Source organism: Haliotis asinina, chromosome 14 (assembly GCF_037392515.1).
Source record: "Haliotis asinina isolate JCU_RB_2024 chromosome 14, JCU_Hal_asi_v2, whole genome shotgun sequence".
NCBI lineage: Eukaryota > Metazoa > Mollusca > Gastropoda > Lepetellida > Haliotidae > Haliotis > Haliotis asinina.
The window spans coordinates 32036764-32059908 of record NC_090293.1 but is presented as its reverse complement, the minus strand read 5'-3'; the positions used below and the strand labels follow the sequence as shown (position 1 = coordinate 32059908).

Genomic DNA, 23145 nt, shown 5'->3' with positions numbered 1-23145 from the left:
GGCCTTCATCTTGATCTTATCTGTTTCTTTACTTTGTTTTAGCCGTTTTATAGTACTGGTAAATATTGCTTACAAAGTATGGAGATGCTTGTTGTTAATGCACAAGAATCTGACTCTCAACCATCATCAATGATAGGTGCAACAGGTGTGTACCAGTTCTGAAGCTAACAAGGTGTGAAAATGATCTGAAACTGAAGATCCAGGTTAGAACTGTCTGCAGCAACCCATGCATGTCACAAGAGACGACTGTTGGGATCAGGTAGTCAGACATGGTGATATGATTCGCACATCATTGTATTCCAGCTATGCTGAATGATGCACATGGTGTTGTTCACTGTATTGTCTGGTTCGATTATTTTCAGATTGTTGTCATATAGCTTAAATACTGCTGAGTTTCTCCAGAGGTCAAATTTAAGGTTTGTTGTATTTGTCTGATGTATCCACAGATTGTGCATTAGGATGGAATGCAGCAAGGGTCCCACAGATGTAATGTAAAATATATTAATTTAAAATAACACAAGAATATGTTTTAACATTTATTAAATGTACACAAATATCAAACAAGAGTTCGGTAACAATGTAAATCATTTTTGTATTTAAATATGTATGACAAATTATATAAACCTGAAGTTAAATATTTTTTTACAAGTTTTGAAAAATAGTTCATGGAGGCGATGAAAACCACATAACAACAAAATGAACAAGAAAGGAATATTTTTCTTCATTATATCTGTTGAAGTCCTCCTTCATGAATGCCCCAGTTTCCTCTGTAGCCAGCATCTACACACATCCTACTGCTGTCCATCCCCATCATCGCTGCTTCGTCTTCTATAGGGCAGTGGGATAGCTTAGGAGTAAAGTGTTCTCTCAACACCCCAAAGACCGAGGTTCGATTCCCCTCATGGGTACATACAATGTCTGAAGCCCATTCTGGTGTCTCCTGCCATGATATTGCTAGAAAATTGCAGTAAAATGACAATTGCGCACTCTTCTATACATCCCTTCTGCTTCTCCTGAACATTGTTTTTCTCTTTTTCTCCTCCTACACCACATCCTCCCCTCTCTCACATCCTCCTACACCACATCCTCTCCTCCCACTCCACCTCCTCCTACACCTCTTCCTCTCTTCCTGCACCACCTCCTCCTCTTACACCACGTCCTCGTACTCCACTTCCTCTCCTCCTGCACCACCACCTCCTCCTTCACCACCTTCTCTTGTCCTCCTACACCACCTCCTCCTCCCCCAGCTGGTAGGGTGCCTCTGAAACTATGTCCACCACTGGACAAATGTCCGCCCACAGGGCACCTGCTGGAATATTGTAATGCTCGTCCCAAATGAGGCTCTCGTCCTCGCTGTCTTCCCGCTCGCTTGCCTCCATCCATGGGGGTATCCCGTAAAGTGGGTCAATGGGAACCCCCTCCCCCCGGGTCCAGGCATCCCCTGCTACTTCCCACCATTGGCTCCCAGGGGACAGACACCACCTTGGGTCATACAGGAGGCTGGAACACGAGTCCGATTCCAGCCCCTCGGCGTCAGGGTCATGAACCTTTCCATAGCATTTGTCTTTACATTCTCTTTTTTTATTAAAATATTTCCTTCTTACAGCAGATCCTCCGTACGTTTTGATAATACATGTTATGCCTGCAACACCTGAAACAGAAGATGTATAGTACGAGGCAGGCGGATAAGGAGTTGTGTCCCATGGCTGTTTAAGGATCTGTTTTCTCCCGATCATTATGATGTCCATACAAGCCCCATGTGGCCTTGTGATTTGCTTGGGTAACGTCTATTGTTGGTTTTCCGTCCATTTCATAAAGGTAAATATAGTCATTCAGTTCAATGATGATGTTTCCAGATTTGTCAGCATCATGATGGTGCCACCAAAGAACTGCGGGACTTACGACTTTCCTCCCCGATCACGCTGACACACTGTGAAATAACTTACATGCTCTCTCAAAGCAGATTTAAACTCAACTCACTCCTCTATTGTAAAGGCAAAGACACAAGGTTATAGGTTAGAGAGTTGACGATACAGACGCTACTTACACAACAGAGCTGTGCCTCCAGTGACGACTGCCTTCGCAAATCCAGACTTCAGTTCTGTAAACAACAGAAAAGATGATATATACTAGTAGATGACACGTGCCTCCTACCCCGCCCCAATTTGATGTTCACAGCTGGGAAAATAACATTCAGGAAGGTATAACGATTACTGGTTTGTACACCAATGTCAAGCCATCAAACCTACATTTAACAAAGAGACTGAAGGGTGGGGAGGAACTGTTTTTGTTAGGACTGCACGGTATTGCAGGTATATATTGCCGGTGTGACGTTAAATATTAACTCACTCACTCATTAAAATCTACACATCCTTTCATTCGCAACAAATGTTTTCCTTCGTTATTCAATGACAAAGCATCCATGATAATGTAACCTAACATTTTGAGACTGATGTTATCGGAACCACAGCATATGTGTATATGGACTTGAAAATAGAAGAAAATAGGATTGACACACACAATTTTGTGAAGTATTACACAATATATGTATGAACATCTGTATGTATCTACTTTATGACTGCAGACCTGTGTATCTGTATGTATGAACACAACGCTCACATCGCTGTTCATGCTTTCTCTGACATAGTCACAACAAAAATGTTGACATAGCTGTCAGTGTAGAGCAACATTGACTCATATAAAGGTGTGACATTAGCAACTTACCGAGGTCGACCTTGGCGTTCCGTATCACAGATTGGGGCAAGTTGGAGAGTATGGACCTTCAAGCATATGTATTAAATGGAATTAATGAATAAAACATCAACATGATCTATGTATAGGAGGGGTATTCAAGAAGCAGTCAGTCTAACTATATTCTCGATGTTCAAAGTTTGAAAAACGACCATTTTATTTTGAAAGAATCATTAGCAAAACCGCATCCAAAATTTCACGTATGGGGGTAACGTGGTTAACACAATAGTAGTCATCTAAAAGTACAGAAAATGGAAAACGATCTGCTATTACGTACCTCTTAGATAATGGTATGTCCTCAGATAATGTCATATAAAATATGTTCAGAATAGTATTGGATGACTTCCCGTCATAACCAACATTCAAAGATTTGGATTGTCTGATTTTTATTCAGACGGGCCTCTTTTAAGGACTCGCTGATTTTAATCTTTCAAACACATCGTGAGCAGATATTGAAAGCTGGTACTGTTTACAACATACTGAGAACTGACACCAGTGTGACCATTCAGTATTTAGTTTGAACCCTTGGCATCATGTATGAATAAGTGAAAACATTACACAGAGTTTTGTCCTTATGAGTACGTCGTGTGATGGGGTGGGCAGTGTCACCAAAAGAAACTCTTTCAGTAAATGTAAAGGGGAAAGTTACTTTGACAAGCGATTGTATTTCCAGATTGCGTTTTTATGTACTTTAATGTCTAAATTTGATTCTTGCGGACCTGTACCTAGAAACACGCAACATGCTTCTTGCATATTTTGTTTTCTGAACTTTGTATTGGATATTGCAGATTTTGCGGGTGTTTTTTGGTACAAAGGTAATAAAGTCTAACCACCTGGCGACCGTGAGGCCCGAGCATAGTAAAACCAGTTGGCTTGAGGTTGACAAATGTAGAAAAAGTACAAGAAATCAGCAGCGTTTGAATCATTTTTCTAGGTGAAGCTGATTACTTTCGGACCGACCCTCGTAATTCGTTAAAGTATGTATGTAGTTCGTGCGTGCGCTTCCAAAATAACAGCAACAATGGAAGAGTCTATCCTTTTAGAAGTCAGCAAGAGAATAGATCATTCTGTAATTCAATTGTTAATTAAAGCGCACCTCAACGACAAACAATGTACAGAAACATACGTTTTAATGAATAGTGACAAATATTACTTAGCCCGTCATTATGACGACTTCTTAATCGAACCGGCACCAATTAACACAGGCTCACAATATCTTACCCTGCTTCTTGTACGATGCCTTTAACCGTGGCATTGCGTAGATTTTGCAACGTCAACGAACCACAAACTCCCTGTAGAACATCAAACAAACCCATCTCTAAAGGTTCCCAATAAAAAGATACTGTGATTGTTGAGTCACGTGACGCTGTCTGTGACGTCATAGGCAGCAACAACGGAGGCAATGACGAATTTTGCGGTCTCGCTATAGAGGGCGCTTCCAGTGCGCTTTTTTCAGTTTAGCGTTAAAAAGGGGGATTTGAACAAACTGTTTATCAAATGTCCAATTGGTTTTGACTGCAGTGGCTTTTTCGGCGTTGATGGCGACATGGATGTTAAAACCATGTATATATCGTTGTATCGGTCATTTCAGAAACGGGATAGAACTAGCGAATCATCCACACGGACTAAAAGAAACTTTAGCTTTATTCAGACAGATGAAAGCCAGAGGAATACATGCATGGCCAGACAGTAGTTGCAAACATTATATTCGCGTCTTGTGATCAGAGAGCTTTGTTGTTTTGGACATTATACAATGAGCATATGATTGACATCATCCTTCTGAAGACCTCCAAGACCCCGCCCCGGCCGTGCAAGGGATGTTACTGTGTACAGCTAATTGTGGTGCCCTAGGAGAGTGAGTGACCCGTCTATCCTTGGTCCAAGAAGAATAAAAAACTACGTTCCTCTTAAGTCTACAATGATGGGTTAAGTCTGAACTGAAATTAAGAATTATCATGGCCCATTTTGTTTGTTCATTCATTTGTTTGTGCGTTTATTTCGGCTGTACAACAACGCTGTCGAAGATTTCAGTGGTGTGCCGTTGTCCATTCAGATTTTGCCTGATAGTCACTAGATCAGGTTTACAGTCATGAGAGGCACTCCCACACCATCAAAGAAGCCCTGCCAAACGGTACTTGCCCCAGGATATATTCTTCTGCATATGCGTTTCTGCAGCGGTAAACACAAACAAAAGATTCGACATACGTCCAACCAGGATGGTCGTTTCACATCATCAGAAAGCCCACATTTCCAACATTATCTTGGAAAATGATATTGTATGATATAAACCAAATACGGGAACCATCTGTCTTGCGTGAAAAGATGTAGAACGGTTTATGCACTAGAGAAATCTTGAATTTAGATACCTATGATAGCCGCCTTGGTTTTGATAGCTTGTAGTCCAACCTCGTCTTCAACAATTACAATGGAACACAACCAGATAGCTATGCCATCAAAACACGAAATCCCATGGTGATCTGTAGTATTAATGACCACTATAAGTCTAATGGACAAAACCATATCATGTAACCTACATATCTTTTACAGCATGAAGACAAAGGTTCTGTACACTTAACATTATTTAACCTAGACAACATGCAGTAGCTGGAATATTGCTGGATGAGTTTTCAAGAACATTCCCTGTAAAACAACAATACATGACTAAACAGCATCTTTAATGGCTGAAAAACATCTGTATTACAGCAACTATGTTTGGTATAGGTTGTAACACTTTTATCAAGGATATGATAAGGCTGATTTGGAGTCAAGCAGTCCATGTGTATCTTCGAGAGCTCTGATCTCACAGCATCGCACCCTTTTAGCCCTCAAATAGCTGTAGATACATTACCATCCAACTTGTTTTCGAAACAGCTATATAGCTAGATACGCTTTACGTATGCCTAGCATAGGTCGGTTCATAATTATTGAGAATGTTTCATGGCAGTATGAACTTTAAGGTTTATTCATGAGCTCCACGCGATCTGTTACCAGTGCAAGGGAGGCAACTCATCTTACCCATCTAGACATGTCAAATTAGAGTTACCTCCTCTGAAGTTTAAGCAGACGCCATTTCCATCAGTTCATCTGACGAAAGGGTCAGAAGTAACTCCGAAACGTTGTGTCAAACAGTAAAAGTAGATTTATCTGTAAAAGATTCAGGTAATATCTAAAGTTCCACATGCCACTAAAAGCCACCAGTGTGGCTGCTGGAGAGAAAAGTAGGTTGATTTTTAGAGTTGTATGACGGAGGTATCACCGATGTCCATACACTGTCAGAAAGAGCAGACAGTCCTCTTCAGAGATGAGTGGAGCTAGAATTGAGCACAAGAAAGGGGAGAAACGCCTGCTCCAGACACGAAAGACAAACATAAGGAAAACGGCGTTTTGTGGTATCAGGACCATGAAAATTCTCATTAGAGCAACAAAATTTTCACTAATGAAAGTTCTGCCTGGGTGTATCCTAATAATGAGGATGTGGACAAAATCTGGGAACAACTTCTTTGTGCGTGTGTGGACGGTGAAATTTCACTAGTAAACGATACACAGATATTCTTGAGAACTTTCTTTTTCCAACTGCAAGAGTCTTTTATTGAAATGATTAGGTTTTGTGCAGGACAATGACCCAAAACATCTGACAAAGCACTCTAAACGTGGTTCTAAGAGAAAAATGTGAGGTCGCACAGATTACAACCAGGATCTGAATTCCATTGAGAATATTTAGCAGATGGTGAAGGAGAGTGTTAACCAAAAGGGACTGACCAAGCTTGAAGACATAAAAAGAGAGGTAGTGCGACATTGAGACAGTATCCCCAATGAAACTGTAAGTTCTCTGATGGGGAGTATGACTACCAGCATTTAACTGTGCATTAAACTGTGCATGGAAGGTAACTGGGAACTGAGAAAATATTTATTTCATGCATGCAGAAATCCACATGGTGTGTACAAGTTTTTAATGCTTAGCAATTTCAAATTTCACTCATTATTTTGCCTTTGAGTAATGTTCATGGGATTCTCAATACTTTTGAACCTAACTGTAAAGGTGGCTGGACTGTCCAGGTTAACATATTACTCAAAGTGATCATTTTGTTTTCATTTGGCATGGGAAACGGACATCAAGAATTAACACGGATGTTGCTGTGCACTGGCTATGCATGTGTTTTGTTTGTTGCTGATTCCACCAACATTACTGTAAAGGATAGACAGCTTCTTTTGTTACCTTTGAAAATGCAAAAAACAAATAACAGTATGCACGGAATCAGAATGTTTCTGATTACTTGGGGATCTTTCATAAATTAAGGCTAGGGGGCGATTATGTTTTTTATGGATAGGCATGTGTAATGTGGCTCCCCTCCCCTTGCTAAATTATATTAAATTTATGTATGTCATGTACAAAATTTACCACCCCTACCCAAGTTACTGTGAACATATTTGATGACACCTCTATCTCCATAGAACAAAATGGGTGACACCACCACCCTCATCCCCTTCCCACTAAATGTGTAGATTATGCTCAACATGTCAGTCACTGGATTGTTTGGTCAAGACTTGATTTTTGCACTGACTAGTCGAAATGGATGAAACTGCCCCGCCTTTTTAGGCCCAGATTTGTTTCGTTAATTTGACTAAGGGTTGGTCTAATTACCATAAAGGTCAGAGTCAAAATGGCCCAATTTGTTTAAAATGATTAAATATATACCATCCATATATGTCATCTTTGATATTATATTCATCATATGAAAGTTGTTAGGAAGTAATGTTTTTGACAAATGTTAAATCCGGGCACATTTGACCAAATATGCAGGAGCCTTCTGTTGGTGGGGCAGTTTGACTGGTACCCTACAGACGGTCCTCTGGCATATTGCTGAGTTTCTCAAAAGGGTAAATTACAATGTCCAAGCGTCTGACATTTTCACAGCTCAGAATAACTGTAATGATATGTACGTGGTTATCAGGGATCCTGCATTACTAGATGTAAAGCAAGTGCACCACAGATGTAATGTAAAATAATTTATTCATTCAAAAGAAAACCACATTATATTTTAACATTTAATAACTACGCACAAATATCAAATATCAGAGTTTGGTAACAAAGTAAATAGTTTTTGTATTTAAATATAAATCACAAATGATATTAACATAAAGTCAATAACATACTTTTTGTACAAATTTAAAAAATACTATACAGAGGTGATAGAAAGCAAATAGCAACAAAAACAACAATAATTGCAACAAAGGAACATTTTTCTCCATGATATCTTTTGATGTCCTCCTTTATGAATGCCCCAGTTTCCTCCCTAGTTTTCATCTACACGCCTCCTCCTGCACCCCATCCTCCCTAGTTTCCCTTCCACATCCTATTCTTCTCCAGGACGGTGGGGTAGCCTAGGGGTAACGTGTTTGCTCATCACTTTCTCTCCTCCTGCACCACTTCCTCTTACACCACTTCCTCTCTTACACCACTTCCTTTCCTCCTACACTACCTACACCACTTCCCTCCTCCTACAACAACCCCTACACCACTTCCTCCTTCTCTTACACCACCTCCTCCAACTCCGCTCCCCTCCTTCTACACCACTTCCTCCTTCACCACCTTCTCCTATCCCCCTACACCACATCCTCCTCCTCCAGCTGGTAGGGTTCTTCTGAAACCAAGTCCACCACTGGACAAATGTCCTCCCACAGGGCACCTGCTGCAATATTATATTCCTCATCGCAGCTGAGAGTCTCGTCCTCACTGTCTTCCTGCCTGCTTGCCTCCATCCATAGGGGTATCCCGTAGAGTGGGTCAATGGGAATCCCCTCCCCCCGGGACCAGGCATCTCCTGCTACTTCCAACCACTGGCTCCCAGGGGACAGACACCACTTAGGGTCATACAGCTGGCTGGAGCATGAGTCCGATTCCAGCCCCTCTGCATCAGGGTCATGTTCCTTCACTGAGCATTTGTCCGTACATTCTCTATTTTTATTAAAATATTTTCTTCTTACAACAGGTCCTCCATACGTTTTTAGAACACATGTTATGCCTGCAACACCTGAAACATAAGATGTATAGTGTATAGTACGAGGGAGGTGGATAAGGAGTTGTGTCCCTTAGCTGTTTAACTCTAAGGATCCACAAGTTCTTGTCCCGATCATTATCACCTTCGCGTACAACATGCCCCATGTGGCCTTGTGTTTCGCTTGGGTAACGCCTATTGTTGGTTGTAAATTCCTTTTTTTATACAGATAAATAGAATGTGATGCCCATCACGAAGAATGAGAAGTTATTCCTCCAGTCAAATTGCAAAATTCATAAGTTACAAGAGCTTGTAAATGATTAGGCATTGCGGGATATCTTTTATGCATTTCCCACTTGTAGTTTTTATAGTTGATGACAGTGCAGAAAGTATTACCATAATTATCATACAATTAGCTTTATATATATGAGTATATACTAGTATTATGGCAACCTCGTTTTCACGCAAGTCAGTGTTTTTGGTAAGAAATCTGCCAAAAGATTGTAACATGTTGTTTAGATCATTATTTATAACGCATTGCCATTCGTAAAATATCATAAGCTAATGCCATCACATTACGCCATTGGTTTAGAACACAGTCGTACTTTGTAAGAGTCAATGTCAACAGCGTTGCCTGTCAGAACGAGCTTGTTTACATTTTCCAGAGCTTTTCAATTGACCGTACTTTTCTTCATATTTCCTCGTTCTAAGTGTCAAATTACGCAAACTGACTATCAGATCTGGATTAATCTTACCTTGTCCTTCGACAAACTGTGACATAATCCCTGCGACACTTGTTAATTAACCTTTCAATGAATTTCCCACGAGCTCTGTGTTTCGGTGACGCCCGCCATTTTAACTTTGTGACAGCCAGTCTATGTCGCAATGGGGTTACCGCTACTTTTGACTGAGATTAGTGTTTTGCATTATAAAGTTTATATAATCTTGTGAATTACAAAGAGTAGAAACCAGAATTGTATTTGATGATATGCCAGGTCATGTTGCAAAGCCGATGTTAATCCTGACTATGGGAACTGCATGATTCCCACCGTTGTATTCATACGCGATGTTCAGCATTATTATTTATGAACATGCTTTTCATAAACATGACTTCCAGCGCCACTGTCAAATTATATTAGCAGCACTGCCATGTTGTTGATTGCCTCCTGTCATCTGTAATCTTCCTCTTTGAACTGTCCATCGTAGTTCTCAGTCGGCGTCGCTCGCTGTTATTGCGCACCCTGAGCACGCAGCAAGGACGAGGCAGGACGTAGGGAGAGACGCAATTGTTGATATTATGATATTGGAGGGCATTTAATGAATTAATTAGGAGTAATTAACTGGTGGGTAAAAACAGTTATTTTCCTACCAGATTACTTTCTGCGATAATGCTTCTTCCCCTTTATTTCAGTGGTTTCATGTTGTGAAAGTAGATTCCTCAAAAGAATAAGGACGTAACATAATATCTCGTGATTTGATTGGTCTAGAACTGACATGTGACCATTTTCTCGCACCTATAAATACGACGCGATCCAATTTGGGCCATTCTACATGTCAGTCTCAAACTAAGTGCAGATAATTCAGCCCGAAAGTTCCCCTTGTCCTTACATAATTATAACAGCTGATGCTGTAAATTGACTGCACTTTTCGAACACAGACACAAATTATTATCTTAGTAACCATCGATTTATTCAGATTACCAAATAAGCCATCACTATATCTACATAACACCAGGGATACTCTATAACTATAACTCTCTATATAGGCTCCCTGATAACACTGACTACCACTGAAACCATATGTCAAACTTTTATTGCCCAAACACTGGTCCATGCACATAAACTTTAAGCTTGAGAGGGATCTACTTAGTGAAAAGGAGCATTGTGCTGAATTACATTTATACCCATGAATAAAAAGCTATTTATTCATTGAAAAGAAGTGTTTGACTCTTCCTGAAAACCATCCTCGATATCTCCAGAGTGTACGTTCCTATAAGTCTCCACTATACCCTGGATGCATCTACGGCTATAAACATTTTGCCCGGTAAATTTATTACCTCCCTTGACTGTCCCTTTATCCAATCAGGTGTGTACGCTGGGAAGTTGAGCGAACCAATCACAACACACTTTCGCTTTTTAAATTATCTAACCGATTAAACTTGGCAACACGAACCATGCACAAATTCTCTGAAAGAGACAGAAGGAGTTCTAGCATATATTTTTTACATTTTCGGATCTATCAATGTGTCTGTATGATTTCTCCTAAGTCTGAGTCGCACTGCGAACAAACCTTCGCAGTTGCAACAGCTATCTTTATTGACACTTTCAAGTTCGGTTGTAACGGCGGCTTAGCTGATTGGCTGATTGTGAGAATGCGATCCAGCAAAGGGGGTAATAAAACTGCCGTAGATGCATCCAGGGTATAGTGGAGACTTATCGGAACGTATACCCTGGAGATATCGGGGATGCCTGAAAACAAGACTGACAAGGTTTATTGAAAGTTTGAGTCCCGGCCGCCAAAATAACCATTCAGTTCAATGATGATATTTCCAGATTTGTCAACATCATGATGGTGCTACCAAAGAACTGCATCACTTCCGACCTTCCTCCCCAGTCACACTGACACACAATGAAATAACTTATATTTACATGCTCTCTCAAAGCAGATTTAATCCCAACTGACTCACTCCTCTATTGTGAAGACACAAGGTTGTAGGTAAGAGAGTTGACGTGGTACTCCCGGTACTTGCACAGCAGAGCTGTGCCCCCAGTGACGACTGCTCTCTCAAATCAAGACTTCAGTTCTGTACAAACAATATAAAAGATGATACATACTAGTAGATGACAAGTTCCTCCTACCCTGCCCCCCATTTTTGATGTTCACAGGTGGCGAAATGACATTCAGGAAGGTATAAAGATTACTGGTTTGTACACCAATGTATGCCATCAAACCTACATTTAACAAAGAGATTGAAGGATGGGGAGGATGGATCAGTTTTTATCAGGACTGCACGGTATTACCGGTATATTTTGACGGCAATACGCTTTTCAAACGGTATGTATTGCATCTTTTCCTGAGAACCGGTGTGTTGGCCTAAGAACATTTATGAAGATTTTGTGATTATCTTTACAGTTTGAATTTAAATCTACATTCGCCACGATATTCATGCAATATTGCCGATGTGACGTTAAATATTAACTCACTACAATTTACACAGTTTCATTAGCCACAAATGTTATCCGTCGTTGTTGAATGACAAAAAGGGCACAGTGTAATGCTATAAAAAGTTTAAACAAGAAAGCGATGTGACTGGAATGTTGCCGATGTGATGTTAAATATTAACTCACTCACTCACTTAGAAAAGAAAGTAGAATCTCTAACACTGTCTCTAACACAAATGCGGACATAGCTGTGTGCAGTGTAAAGCTCATGTACAAGGTGTGACACAGACAACTTACCGAGGTCGACTTTGGTGTTCTGTACCACAGATTGGGGCAAGCTGGTGAGTATGGCCCTTAAAGCATATGGATTAAATGGAAGTGATTGAATAAAACATCTACATGATCCACGTAAAGGATGGGTGTTTAAAATGCCGTCAGCTTAACTGTATTCTGGATGTCATTTTATTTTGAAAGAATCATTGGCAAAGCTATAACCCAAATTCCACATTTGTTGGTAATGTGGTTAACGAGATATTAGTTATCACATTTTAAATTTGGAGTTTTCTAAGGTAATTGCAGAAACTGAAAAATCTGTGATTTGGTGCCTTTTAGATTATGGATAATATCATACAAATTATGTTGTCTTGTATTGAATGACTTCCCGTTATAATCAACAGTCAAAGATTTAGATTGCTTGCTAGATATTTGGACGAAGGCTTTTTTTGAAGGATACTCCCAGTTTAATCTTTCAAATCATTGTGTCCAGATATTTAAGTTGGCACTTCCTTCTAAAAGTCTGCAAGAGAATATATCTAATGTTCTGCTCTATAATCCAACTGTTAAAGTGCACCTTAAAGGTCACATGCAACGTAAAACACAACTTTGCAGATTCTGATACCTTTAGGTATGCACTTACCGAAACACTTATGAAAAGTGCCAATTCAGTCTATAAAGTTGAAAAAAAAAACGCGATAAAAAAAGCCCGCGAAATCGGAGTTCAAACGATTTCACTAGTGAAAGTGTCTCTGAGCCCGTCAAACATTATATTTGCGACTTCTGATCACTGAACTTTTTTTTAGTCATTACAGCAAAGATTATCATGATTAACAACGGGTCCAAATAATCCCGTGGGATGCAGGGTCCTGCTGACCCCCCAGGACCCCGCCCTACCCCAAGTTCCGCCATCAATGATGGGTTAAGTTTAGAATGAAATTAAGAATTGTGTTTGCCTACTAGTATTTGATTTTGCATTCATTCATTCATTCACTCATTCATTCATTCATTCATTCATTCTGTACAACAGCGCTGTCCTCGAGTTAAGTGATGTGCCGTTGTAAATTCATATTTTGTTTACAATCATGAATGGCACTCTTACACCATCAATGAACCCCTGCCAAACGGTACTTGCGCCAAGATATATCCATGTGCACACACACTGATCTGCAACGACAAACACAATGAACAAAAGACACCGACTTTCGTCAGATCAGTGGATGATCGTTTCACATCACCAGAAAACCCATATTTCCAACATTTTCTTGGAAACTGATACATGTATTGTATGATATATAGAAAGTACTGGAAACCATCTCTCTTGCGTGAAAAAGATGTAGAACGATTTATTCAGAGATGCATGGAATGTAGGTACTGATGATACCCAGCCTGCCTGGTCCAATCTTTTTCTACCTCTTCAGTCGCAATGAGACGAGGCTGATTAGCCATGGTCGCGATAAAGGCCGAACCATATCCCCATCAAATGGACTAAACCGTATCATTTCGCCTAGTTTTTAAGGGTATGAAGGCAAGCAAAGGTTTAATGTACATCTTACATAATTCCCAATATTACAGGCTTCTAATTCGTATATTCTTTTCACACGCACACACACTTCTATTTGCGTCTGGGCGAAGGGGAAATAATATGGCTCAGGGACTTGAGCAGATTGTGCGAAGCGCTAATAAAATATCGAACGTCCCACCGACGCATCAAGGGCAGGTCACTCTAATTTGTTTTCGTTTAAATGTAAACGTCAACAGGTGGTTGTGGAAATATTGAGGATGATTTTATCTCCAGGTGGGTGAACGGAAGTTGCTTCATGTGATAGCACGGATGTGAATGGATACAGTATCGCACGCACACCAGTGTATTGTCAAAGTGCAGTCAGGAGGAATTATAAACAGGTGATGTGGCGGGGCATCCGCCCTTTTCTCTTTGTAGTAAATTATTTCGTCTGAATGAAGGTATTGACTTTTTGTTGAAAATAATGCACTTGTGTTATCTAACTTATTTGAAGACAGCGGCATTCTGTGAATTCTGTGTGGACACCAGAAATACGTTTAGCTCACTGAGCCCATAATGGGTACCCTTTGTTCGTGCATCATTTAATCGTTAATGGAGCAAACTGCAAAGCTCCATGATCACAAGTTGTAAATATTTGTTCTCACTACGTTGAGGCCATGGGTGTCTTCCTTCTTGCTTCTATATGTCTGAGTAAGGCTACAGTCTCAGATTGGGTGGTCAGGACTTGGTTGACACATATCAGTTGTGAGGATAGATGCTCATGCTGTTGATCACTTGATTGTCTATTTCAAACTCCATTATTTACACCCCAATCATATAGCTGGAATATTGAGCGTAGCATTAAACAACTGCAAGAAACAAACAGCTGCAAGAAACAAACATCTATACAGAATTATTTTTAAGTATACATTGCATACACTTATAGCCACAGGCTCCAAGGACTATCATACAGATTCTAAAATAAATATACCAAATGCATCCCATTGTGCTGTGTATAATATGTGGCAAGTTATATTATAGTTTCAGGCTGAAATAAAGAGGATCTATGGTGTCCTTTATTGTGATATAATATGGATATGATTTAGGAACTGTTTTTTTCTGAAAATGTGTTCACTCCACAGCCTAGATGTTAGTCTAACAAAGCCCCCAGTCACTGACATGCCCACCTCCAGACAGTCACACATCCAGCTACTCAAGAAACACTTTCAACATCATGCACAATGCCTTCAATACTCACACAAATTCCAAAATGACATGCCCATCAATATGATGTTTAATGATGTATTCAATCATTTTCTCTCTGTTAATCATCTGTGAAGATCAGGACTGGAATTGGTCTTTAGTAACCCTTGTTTGTTGTATGTGGCGACTAACACGATCAGGTTGTCAGGCTCGTGTGGTTGACACAAGTCATTGTGTCCCAGTTCAGCAGATCAATGTTCATGATGATGATGCAGCCCAAGCATGCCACAAAAGGCGATTATGCTTGTCGTAAGAGGTGACTTATGGGATTGGATGGTCAGGCTTGCTGACTTGGTTGACACGTGTCATCAGCTCCCAGGTGCACAGATTGTCTGTCATACTGTTGATTACTGGATTGTCAGGTCCAGACTCCACTATTTACAATATGCTGCCATATAGCTGGAAAACTGATGAGTGCAGCATAAAACCAAACTCACTCACTCATGCTTTTGATCACTGGATTGTTTGGTCCAGACTTGATTATTTACAGACTGTCAGAATATTGCTGAATATTTCCTGTTTGTTTGTCTGGCCCAGACACAATTATGTAGGGATATTCTTGGCATGATACTAATTTGGGGCTCAACTGAAACAAAATTCATAAAATCTTTTCAAAATGCTAAACCCACAATAACACTGTATGATTATGGTCCTATAGTGACTGATGAAGAGGAAGTTCAGGTGATAATCACACTTGGTGTGACAGGTGTTACATTTTCTGTACCTTGATTTCAGGTGTGACAAGGAAATGATCCAGCCATCTGTTGAAATGGCAGAAATCCATTACCACAGATACATTTCGGCACAAATCAGCTGATATTAAACAAAGGACACATTTACTGAAGAAGAACACAGTGTAACATCAGCTTCCCACGAATCAATACAGTTTGCTTGTATCAGTATTTGGTGTGGGGGTATCACTGACCCATTAGTCTTGTCCGATGTCAAAACAAAGTTGGTGGCAGGAAAGTGTTATCCCACAATTTCCATCCTAAATTGTGTTTGACATTCAACAAGGCTTTGTAGCCAAACATGTAAACAATTGGCTTTGGTCAAATATATTGCCAAGTGAGGAAGAAGGGGATAGTTCCCATGTCTGAGACAATACTTTTCAAGACTGGCTTGAGGTGAGTGCAATGTCTTTGTAAAATCTGCTCCATCAAGCTCTAGTCTCGTCAGTATGTTTTTATCATGTGAATCGCAATGTTGATCATTGATCCACACTTGAAGAAGTTATTTTCAGAGCTGGAGTACTGAACACACTGGAGTCATAGCACAGACTGTTTTGTTTGATGAAAATGTTTATTTCTGTGGGTTACCTGCCTTTTTGGTGATTTTATTTAATGACCCGTTTTTTCATCATGTGATGTCTGATCTAAACATCTTCTTAAATTTCACATGCTAATGTTTCTGCTAATACCTCAGGTTGTTAGAGATATAACAGTGAATTTAATAAAAGCTATTTCTGGTCATTATCAAGGGGGAAATCAATGCATAGAGCAGCTATTGTGAAGTATCTGTCAGTGGTGACAAGTTTAAACTGTTAACTGTGTATTCAGGCTTCAGTGTCTTCACTCTTTTCCATTTTTTTACAATTAATCCAAAAATCATTTCTGAAAAATTTCTTGTCTTTGTCTTGCACATATTTGACCACAATTAAGAAAAACCATTATTCTAATCTGACTTAAATTGACAAGTCTGTGTGAATGCATTCTGTTTCAGTTGATGATGATGATGATTATGATTACAAGTTATGATAATGGTGATGATGATAGTTGTGATGATGATGATGATGATGAAGATGATAATGATGATGATGATGATGATGATGATGATGAAATTATATGATGATCAGACTAAAATGACTGATAATCAGATGATGATGATGACAATGATGATGACGATGACAACGATGGTGACGATTATGATGATGATGATGATTATGATGATGTATGTCAAGTTCACTCGAGTTCACTCAACTGTAGATACACATGACCAAGTAAACAGGAGAGTGCCAGCCACACAACCTTACATTATATTAATGATGTGGGTTGGTTTTGTACAATATGGCCAACAGCTGTTACACTTACCTGAAACAGAAATGTATATAAGTTAATTGATTTGGTGCAGATTGTCTTTTGTTCCTCTCTGAGACTTCTGTGACTGACATGTCCGATATTGGTATCATTGTTATGAGTAATGGTGGTAGTCCTAAAGGATCACTCTCATTGTGACAACTCACAATACGACTTCTTAATAAGGAAGAGATAAAACTAAAATGGTCTACTCCCATCATCATCAGTACCTTGCCAATGAATACTTCTCATCATGACCATTACTATTAGAAGTTTGTTAATGGTCACATGCAACGTAAATCACAACTTTGCAGATTCTGATACCTTTCGGTATGCACTTACCGAAACAAATCATCAAAAATGCCAATTCAACCTATAAAGTTGAAAAAAAACATGATGAAATCGGAGTTCAAACGAATCACTAAATTTCCCCCAGCACTGGGGGAAAAAGTGGTTTCAACAGCTGTACTGCACTGCGCCCATAACGCATGCATAGTGAACAGTTTCGCGGAGCTTGAAACAGTATGCATGTCCGGAGTTTGAGATTGTGAGCAGTAGTCTAATCTTGGTTGTGTACACAAACAAGTAAATAATCTACTCGTTACATAAAAAACTTTTTGATTGTGGTAAGCAGCCTCTGTCGCAGGGAATGTTCAATGTCTGGTTTATTGACACCTCAATGTCTGCTTGCCTGTCTGCTAAAGACAATATGCAATACACAGCTTCAATCACTGACCACATGCAATTTGAACTTAACACCTACCAGGCTATACGCCATAAACAAAATAAGTTGATTTATGACTCGTGCACCCGAGTCCTGTCTCTGTAATTAAGCAGGTGTGATACTTGTACACATGACATGTTTTTATGTCTGTGGGTTGCAAACAAACTATATTCATTTTTCTTGGATGACTGGATCTGACGGAAACTGGTGCAAACTCCTGCTTTTGTATTTGGACGAATGACAGTTTCCATCCACGCAGTAGTTCACCATCTCTACTGAGATGATTTTTGATTGGATCGAACGCAAATTCAGAGAACATGTATTTGACAACGATATATGAATCCATACTGAAACGACGCATCAAGTACATTAAAAGAAGTTGTTATCCATAAAGAATCTTACTTTCTTGTGACTCACCATACTTCTAGCATGCCCATCAAACAGATCATCTTTCTGTACACACATTAAGCCCTCAGCGTAACAGCAAATGAACCAGCCAATCGGAAGCCGTCGTTACACATGAGTGCACACCTACCCGCTATCACTGGGTTCGGTCTCCCGAGGGGTTCGGTCTCCCGAGGGCTTCGTTTCAAGGGAAGTAAGCCCAAGTACAAACTATTGCACTTTTGAATCGCGATTATACACTTATAATATTGTTTATTTGTTTTTTACAGGCAGTAATGTGTATTATATGTCCTGAATAAGTGATAATTGTGTTTTAATTATATTTTTGGTTGCATGTGACCGTTAACTAATTTTGATGTTTTTCATATAATTATCATCTCAATGGTTGGGTTCATATGTTTAAGTAATGTTTAAAGATCAGTGTCTAGAAAACTTGGACAGCTCTTTTATAAAAAGTTCAAAAGTTAGATACTTCGAGGAGACTTGAAAAAAAGTCTCTCTTCTTACCCAGAAATGCATGTTATCGTATTACCCTCAGTAAGTCACTGTACATGTGAGTCAGTGTGTGAGTGAGTATGGTGTCATGGAACTTAGCAATATTCCAGCAATATCATGGTGAGAGACACCAGAAATGGCTTCACACATGTACACATGTGGGACATCAAAACTGTGATGAAGGAACGTTTTAACTACTAGGCAACCCCAACGCCTCATATATGCATGTTCAAAATTTACAGTGAAATCATATCGGTGTGTCGCTGTAAGTTCAGTGATAAAGATAAACATCAGACTGAAACTGTTCTGATACTGTTTTGAACACAAATGCTTGTTTTTGATAAATGCTGGCTGTCACGTCAGGAACGGTTTTGTACAATGGGCAGTTTGGAAGTTGGAACAAGACAGACCATTGTGGCACAAGTTTTTCATGTTTCAGAGTCAGTTATTAGTAGATTACGAACAGGATGTCGGCAGACAGATAACATTGATCACAGATGTTGATCAGGGCCCCGTTTTGCAAAACTATTGTAGTGTTGTGACTGGTGTAACTCCTATACCGTGTAATAATACTGTGATACAGACTTGTGACAGTGGAAGTGATCTGATGTCAATAAATGAAATTTTGTGGTTCCAATTACACCTCATAAAAATTTAGAGTAGGTAGGTATATTTTTGTGTGTTTTATGTGAGAGTCATCAGCTGTACAGATTGAACCTACATGTCTGATGTCTACGAATTATCCCATGAATTATGGGTTTAGTGAGTGAGTTTAGTTTAATGCCACACTCAGCAATATTCAAGCTATGCGTTGGCTGACTGTACATAATCTAGTCTGGATCAGACAATCCAGTGGTCAACAGCATGAGCATCTATCAACAGAATACTGATGCGATGATATGTGTCAACAGAGTCAGCGAGCCTGAACACCTGATCCCGTTAGTTGCCTCTTTAGACAAACATGGGTTACTGAAGATCAATTCTAACCCAGATCTTTATGAGTTCCATGATATATGGACCATCACATTACTGCAACATGTTGGCATCAAAGAGTATCAGTCATGATAAATGATGTGGTGGGCAGTACAAAGTTTTGACCAATCATCTAAAACCTGATGTCCATGTTACACTGTTACTCTATTTGTCTCCGGAAAGATAAACAGTATCAGTAGTTGTAACTGGGTCTGCAACGAATACATTATGTAGCAATATGATAGGTATCACGAATATTGGTTAACAAATACGAATAATTATTCATGAATACAATATTGTAGGTAAGTGATTGATGCACAATATGAATCCCATGCTGTCAGTGTTAATTTGATGTAGTAATAAACCAGTGATCTGACATGACACTCAAATTTGCTATTCAATCGACTAATAACATGACTTGGACTACTGCAAGGCTAGTACATATATCCTTGCGTATCTCACTTTTAAAAACGATATATGGGCTCAAGTGAAACATGCTCTGTTTAAAAGTAGTAAACATTCATTCATATTTGGTTCTGGTGTGCATGAATAACGAATTGAATTCATGAAGGTCGATGGTTCGATTCACCGAATGTCCAAGTGTATTGTAACAGCCTTAGTTGTGACACATATTTATTAAATATGTTTTATGATTGACTTTAGTGTAGTTCTGATTGGGTAAGGATAGAATCAGGGGTAGAATGTGCCACGATGTCCTGCTAAATTAGAGAGTGAGGGAGTGAGTTGATGGCAAGCATGGGTTGCTGAAGGCCTATTCTACCCCGGGACCTTCACGGGTCTCCTGCTAAATTAGAGAATATGTCCAAAATGACAAAAAAATGTGTCCATGATTACCATGATTGATTAAGAAATAAAACAATAATGAAAAAATAAAACTCCCAGACCTTACATCAGCCACACTCTAACAACCACATGAGATTTTTGTGTATTGATTACCAGTATTTATCACTCCTCTTGCTCAATGGCTTTTGGATAATATTAATCCTCCCAGTTTTCAGTAGTTCCAGAAAGATGTTGAAAATTGATATAGTACACATAGCACTTATTGGGTTTTCTGTTTCCTGTGCTCATGCATTATTGAATGTATTTTCGTCCTGTAGAAATAATATAGGGCCATGATCAAGTTGATTGGTTATTCATGTCAAGGGCTTGTGATTTATTTCATGGCCTATAAACAGGGTTAAATGTAGGTGATCAATTTAGCCTTCCACATAACTGTACCTAAGATGAACATGCATTACCAGCATCCTGACATGGCGGCAGGTAGATCGCTTCGATTATTTCTTGAATTAGCAGTCTTCCACATGTATACAATGAAACGTATTTGGCCTTCGGTTAAACCTTCACAGTGCAAATATATTGACTGCACAACCAGACCCTATAAACTACCAACTGTTTTTACATTATTCTTGTTCTACAATATGGGGACAATGGGGTAGGTGAATGGTTGATGTGTTCACTCATTATACTGATGATATGGGTTTGATTCCCCACATGGGTACAGTCTGTGAAGCCATTGCTCGTGTTTCCTGGGTGATATTGCTGGAATATTGCTAAAAGTGAGGTAAAATCATACTCTCTCACTCAGTCACTACAACAGTGGTGTATATTTACAATGGTTTATGAGCTCATTACGAGATCTACACAAGCTGGTGTGTTAGAACATAACTATCAGTTAAAGTTCAATTGCAGAACATTAAAAAAAGACATTTTTCATAAACTGGAGTGTTAGAACATGTATATAAGATAAAGTGTGTTTATAGAACAGTCTTAAACACTGATATGACTTGCAGGGTCAGATTACAAAATAATCGATAGAAATAAACCAGTAAGTAAGCTGTAAAAAACATATCCCCCATACCTTATCAAACACTGGCTTAAACTATCAACAGAGACACAGGTAGGTACCATATTGTCTCTAATACACCTGGTGTCTGGTATCATTTATTGATATATGGCGTCTGTTGGAGACCTATCATTTATTGAGACCTGGTGTCTATTTGAAACTGATCATTTATTGAGATCAGATGTCTGTTTGAGACCTGTCATTTATTTAGACCTGGTGTCTTTTTGAGACCTATCATTTATTGGAGATATGGTGTCTATTTGAGACCTGTAATTTATTGAGACCTGGTGTCTATTGGAGACCAACCGTTTATGGGAGAATTGGTGTCTATTTACAACCTATCATTTATTGGAGATATGGTGTCTATTTTAGACCTATAATTTATTGGAGCCCAGGTGACTATTCTTTGATTATTTATTGGAGACCTGGAGTCTATGGGAGATGTCACATGTATCTGAGATAAGGTGTCTATTGGAGACGTATCATTTATGGGAGATAAGGTGTCTGTTTATCTATCACCTATTGTTTATTGGAGACCTTCTGTCTTTTTTATCAGTTTTACTATTAGATATTTCAGATATATTGGAGAATGGGTGGTTGTTTGAAGTCTCACATTTATTGGGTGAGGAGCAGTGTTTATTACAGGAAATATGGTATGCATGTTCCTGCATAGTGTAGTGTGTTACAGTATGGTTATCTCACTGACCTTGAAACACGAGGGGATATGCAGGTATACCAGCTGACATATCTGACAACACAGGCTCAGGCAAGATGTACATCGTTAACTGGACCTCAACTTCACAGGCTCAGGTAAGATGTACATCGTTAATACATCTGTACCTTTACTTCACAGGCTCAGGTAAGATGTACATTGTTGATACGCCTGGACCTTCACTTCACAGGCTCAGGTAAGATGAACATCATTAATACACCTGGACCTCAACTTCACAGGCTGAGGTAAGATGTACATTGTTTATACACCTGTATCTTCACTTCACAGACTGAGGCAAGATGTACATAATTAATACACCTGGACCTCAACTTCACAGGCTCAGGTAAGATGTACATCGTTAATACATCTGTACCTTTACTTCACAGGCTCAGGTAAGCCGTACATTGTTGATACGCCTGGACCTTCACTTCACAGGCTGAGGTAAGATGAACATCATTAATACACCTGGACCTCAACTTCACAGGCTGAGGTAAGATGTACATCATTGATACACCTGTATCTTCACTTCACAGGCTGAGGCAAGATGTACATAATTAATACACCTGTACCTTCACTTCACAGGCTGAGGTAAGATGAACATCATTGATACACCTGGATCTTCACTTCACAGGCTCAGGTAAGATGTACATAATTAATACACCTGTACCTTCACTTCACAGGCTGAGGTAAGATGAACATCATTGATACACCTGGACCTTCACTTCACAGGCTCAGGTAAGATGTACATAATTAATACACCTGTACCTTCACTTCACAGGCTGAGGTAAGATGAACATCATTGATACACCTGGACCTTCACTTCACAGGCTCAGGTAAGATGTACATAATTAATACACCTGGACCTTCACTTCACAGGCTCAGGTAAGATGTACATAATTAATACACCTGTACCTTCACTTCACAGGCTCAGGTAAGATGAACATCAT

The 23145-nt window shown here is 39.4% G+C and overlaps 1 protein-coding gene across 3 annotated transcripts in view; it reads left to right on the top strand.

Moving 5' to 3' along the window:
- Positions 1-13904: 13904 nt before the first annotated feature.
- LOC137262268 (EF-hand calcium-binding domain-containing protein 4B-like) overlaps positions 13905-23145 on the top strand; it is a 79369-nt gene continuing 70128 nt past the window's right edge. For 2 of the 3 annotated variants that reach the window (XM_067800081.1, XM_067800079.1), the window contains exons 1-2: positions 13905-14086; positions 15684-16075. The gene's annotated coding sequence lies outside the window, so the exon portion shown is untranslated. The remainder of the gene's footprint in view (positions 14087-15683; positions 16076-23145) is intronic. The other variant, XM_067800075.1, reaches the window with a different exon arrangement.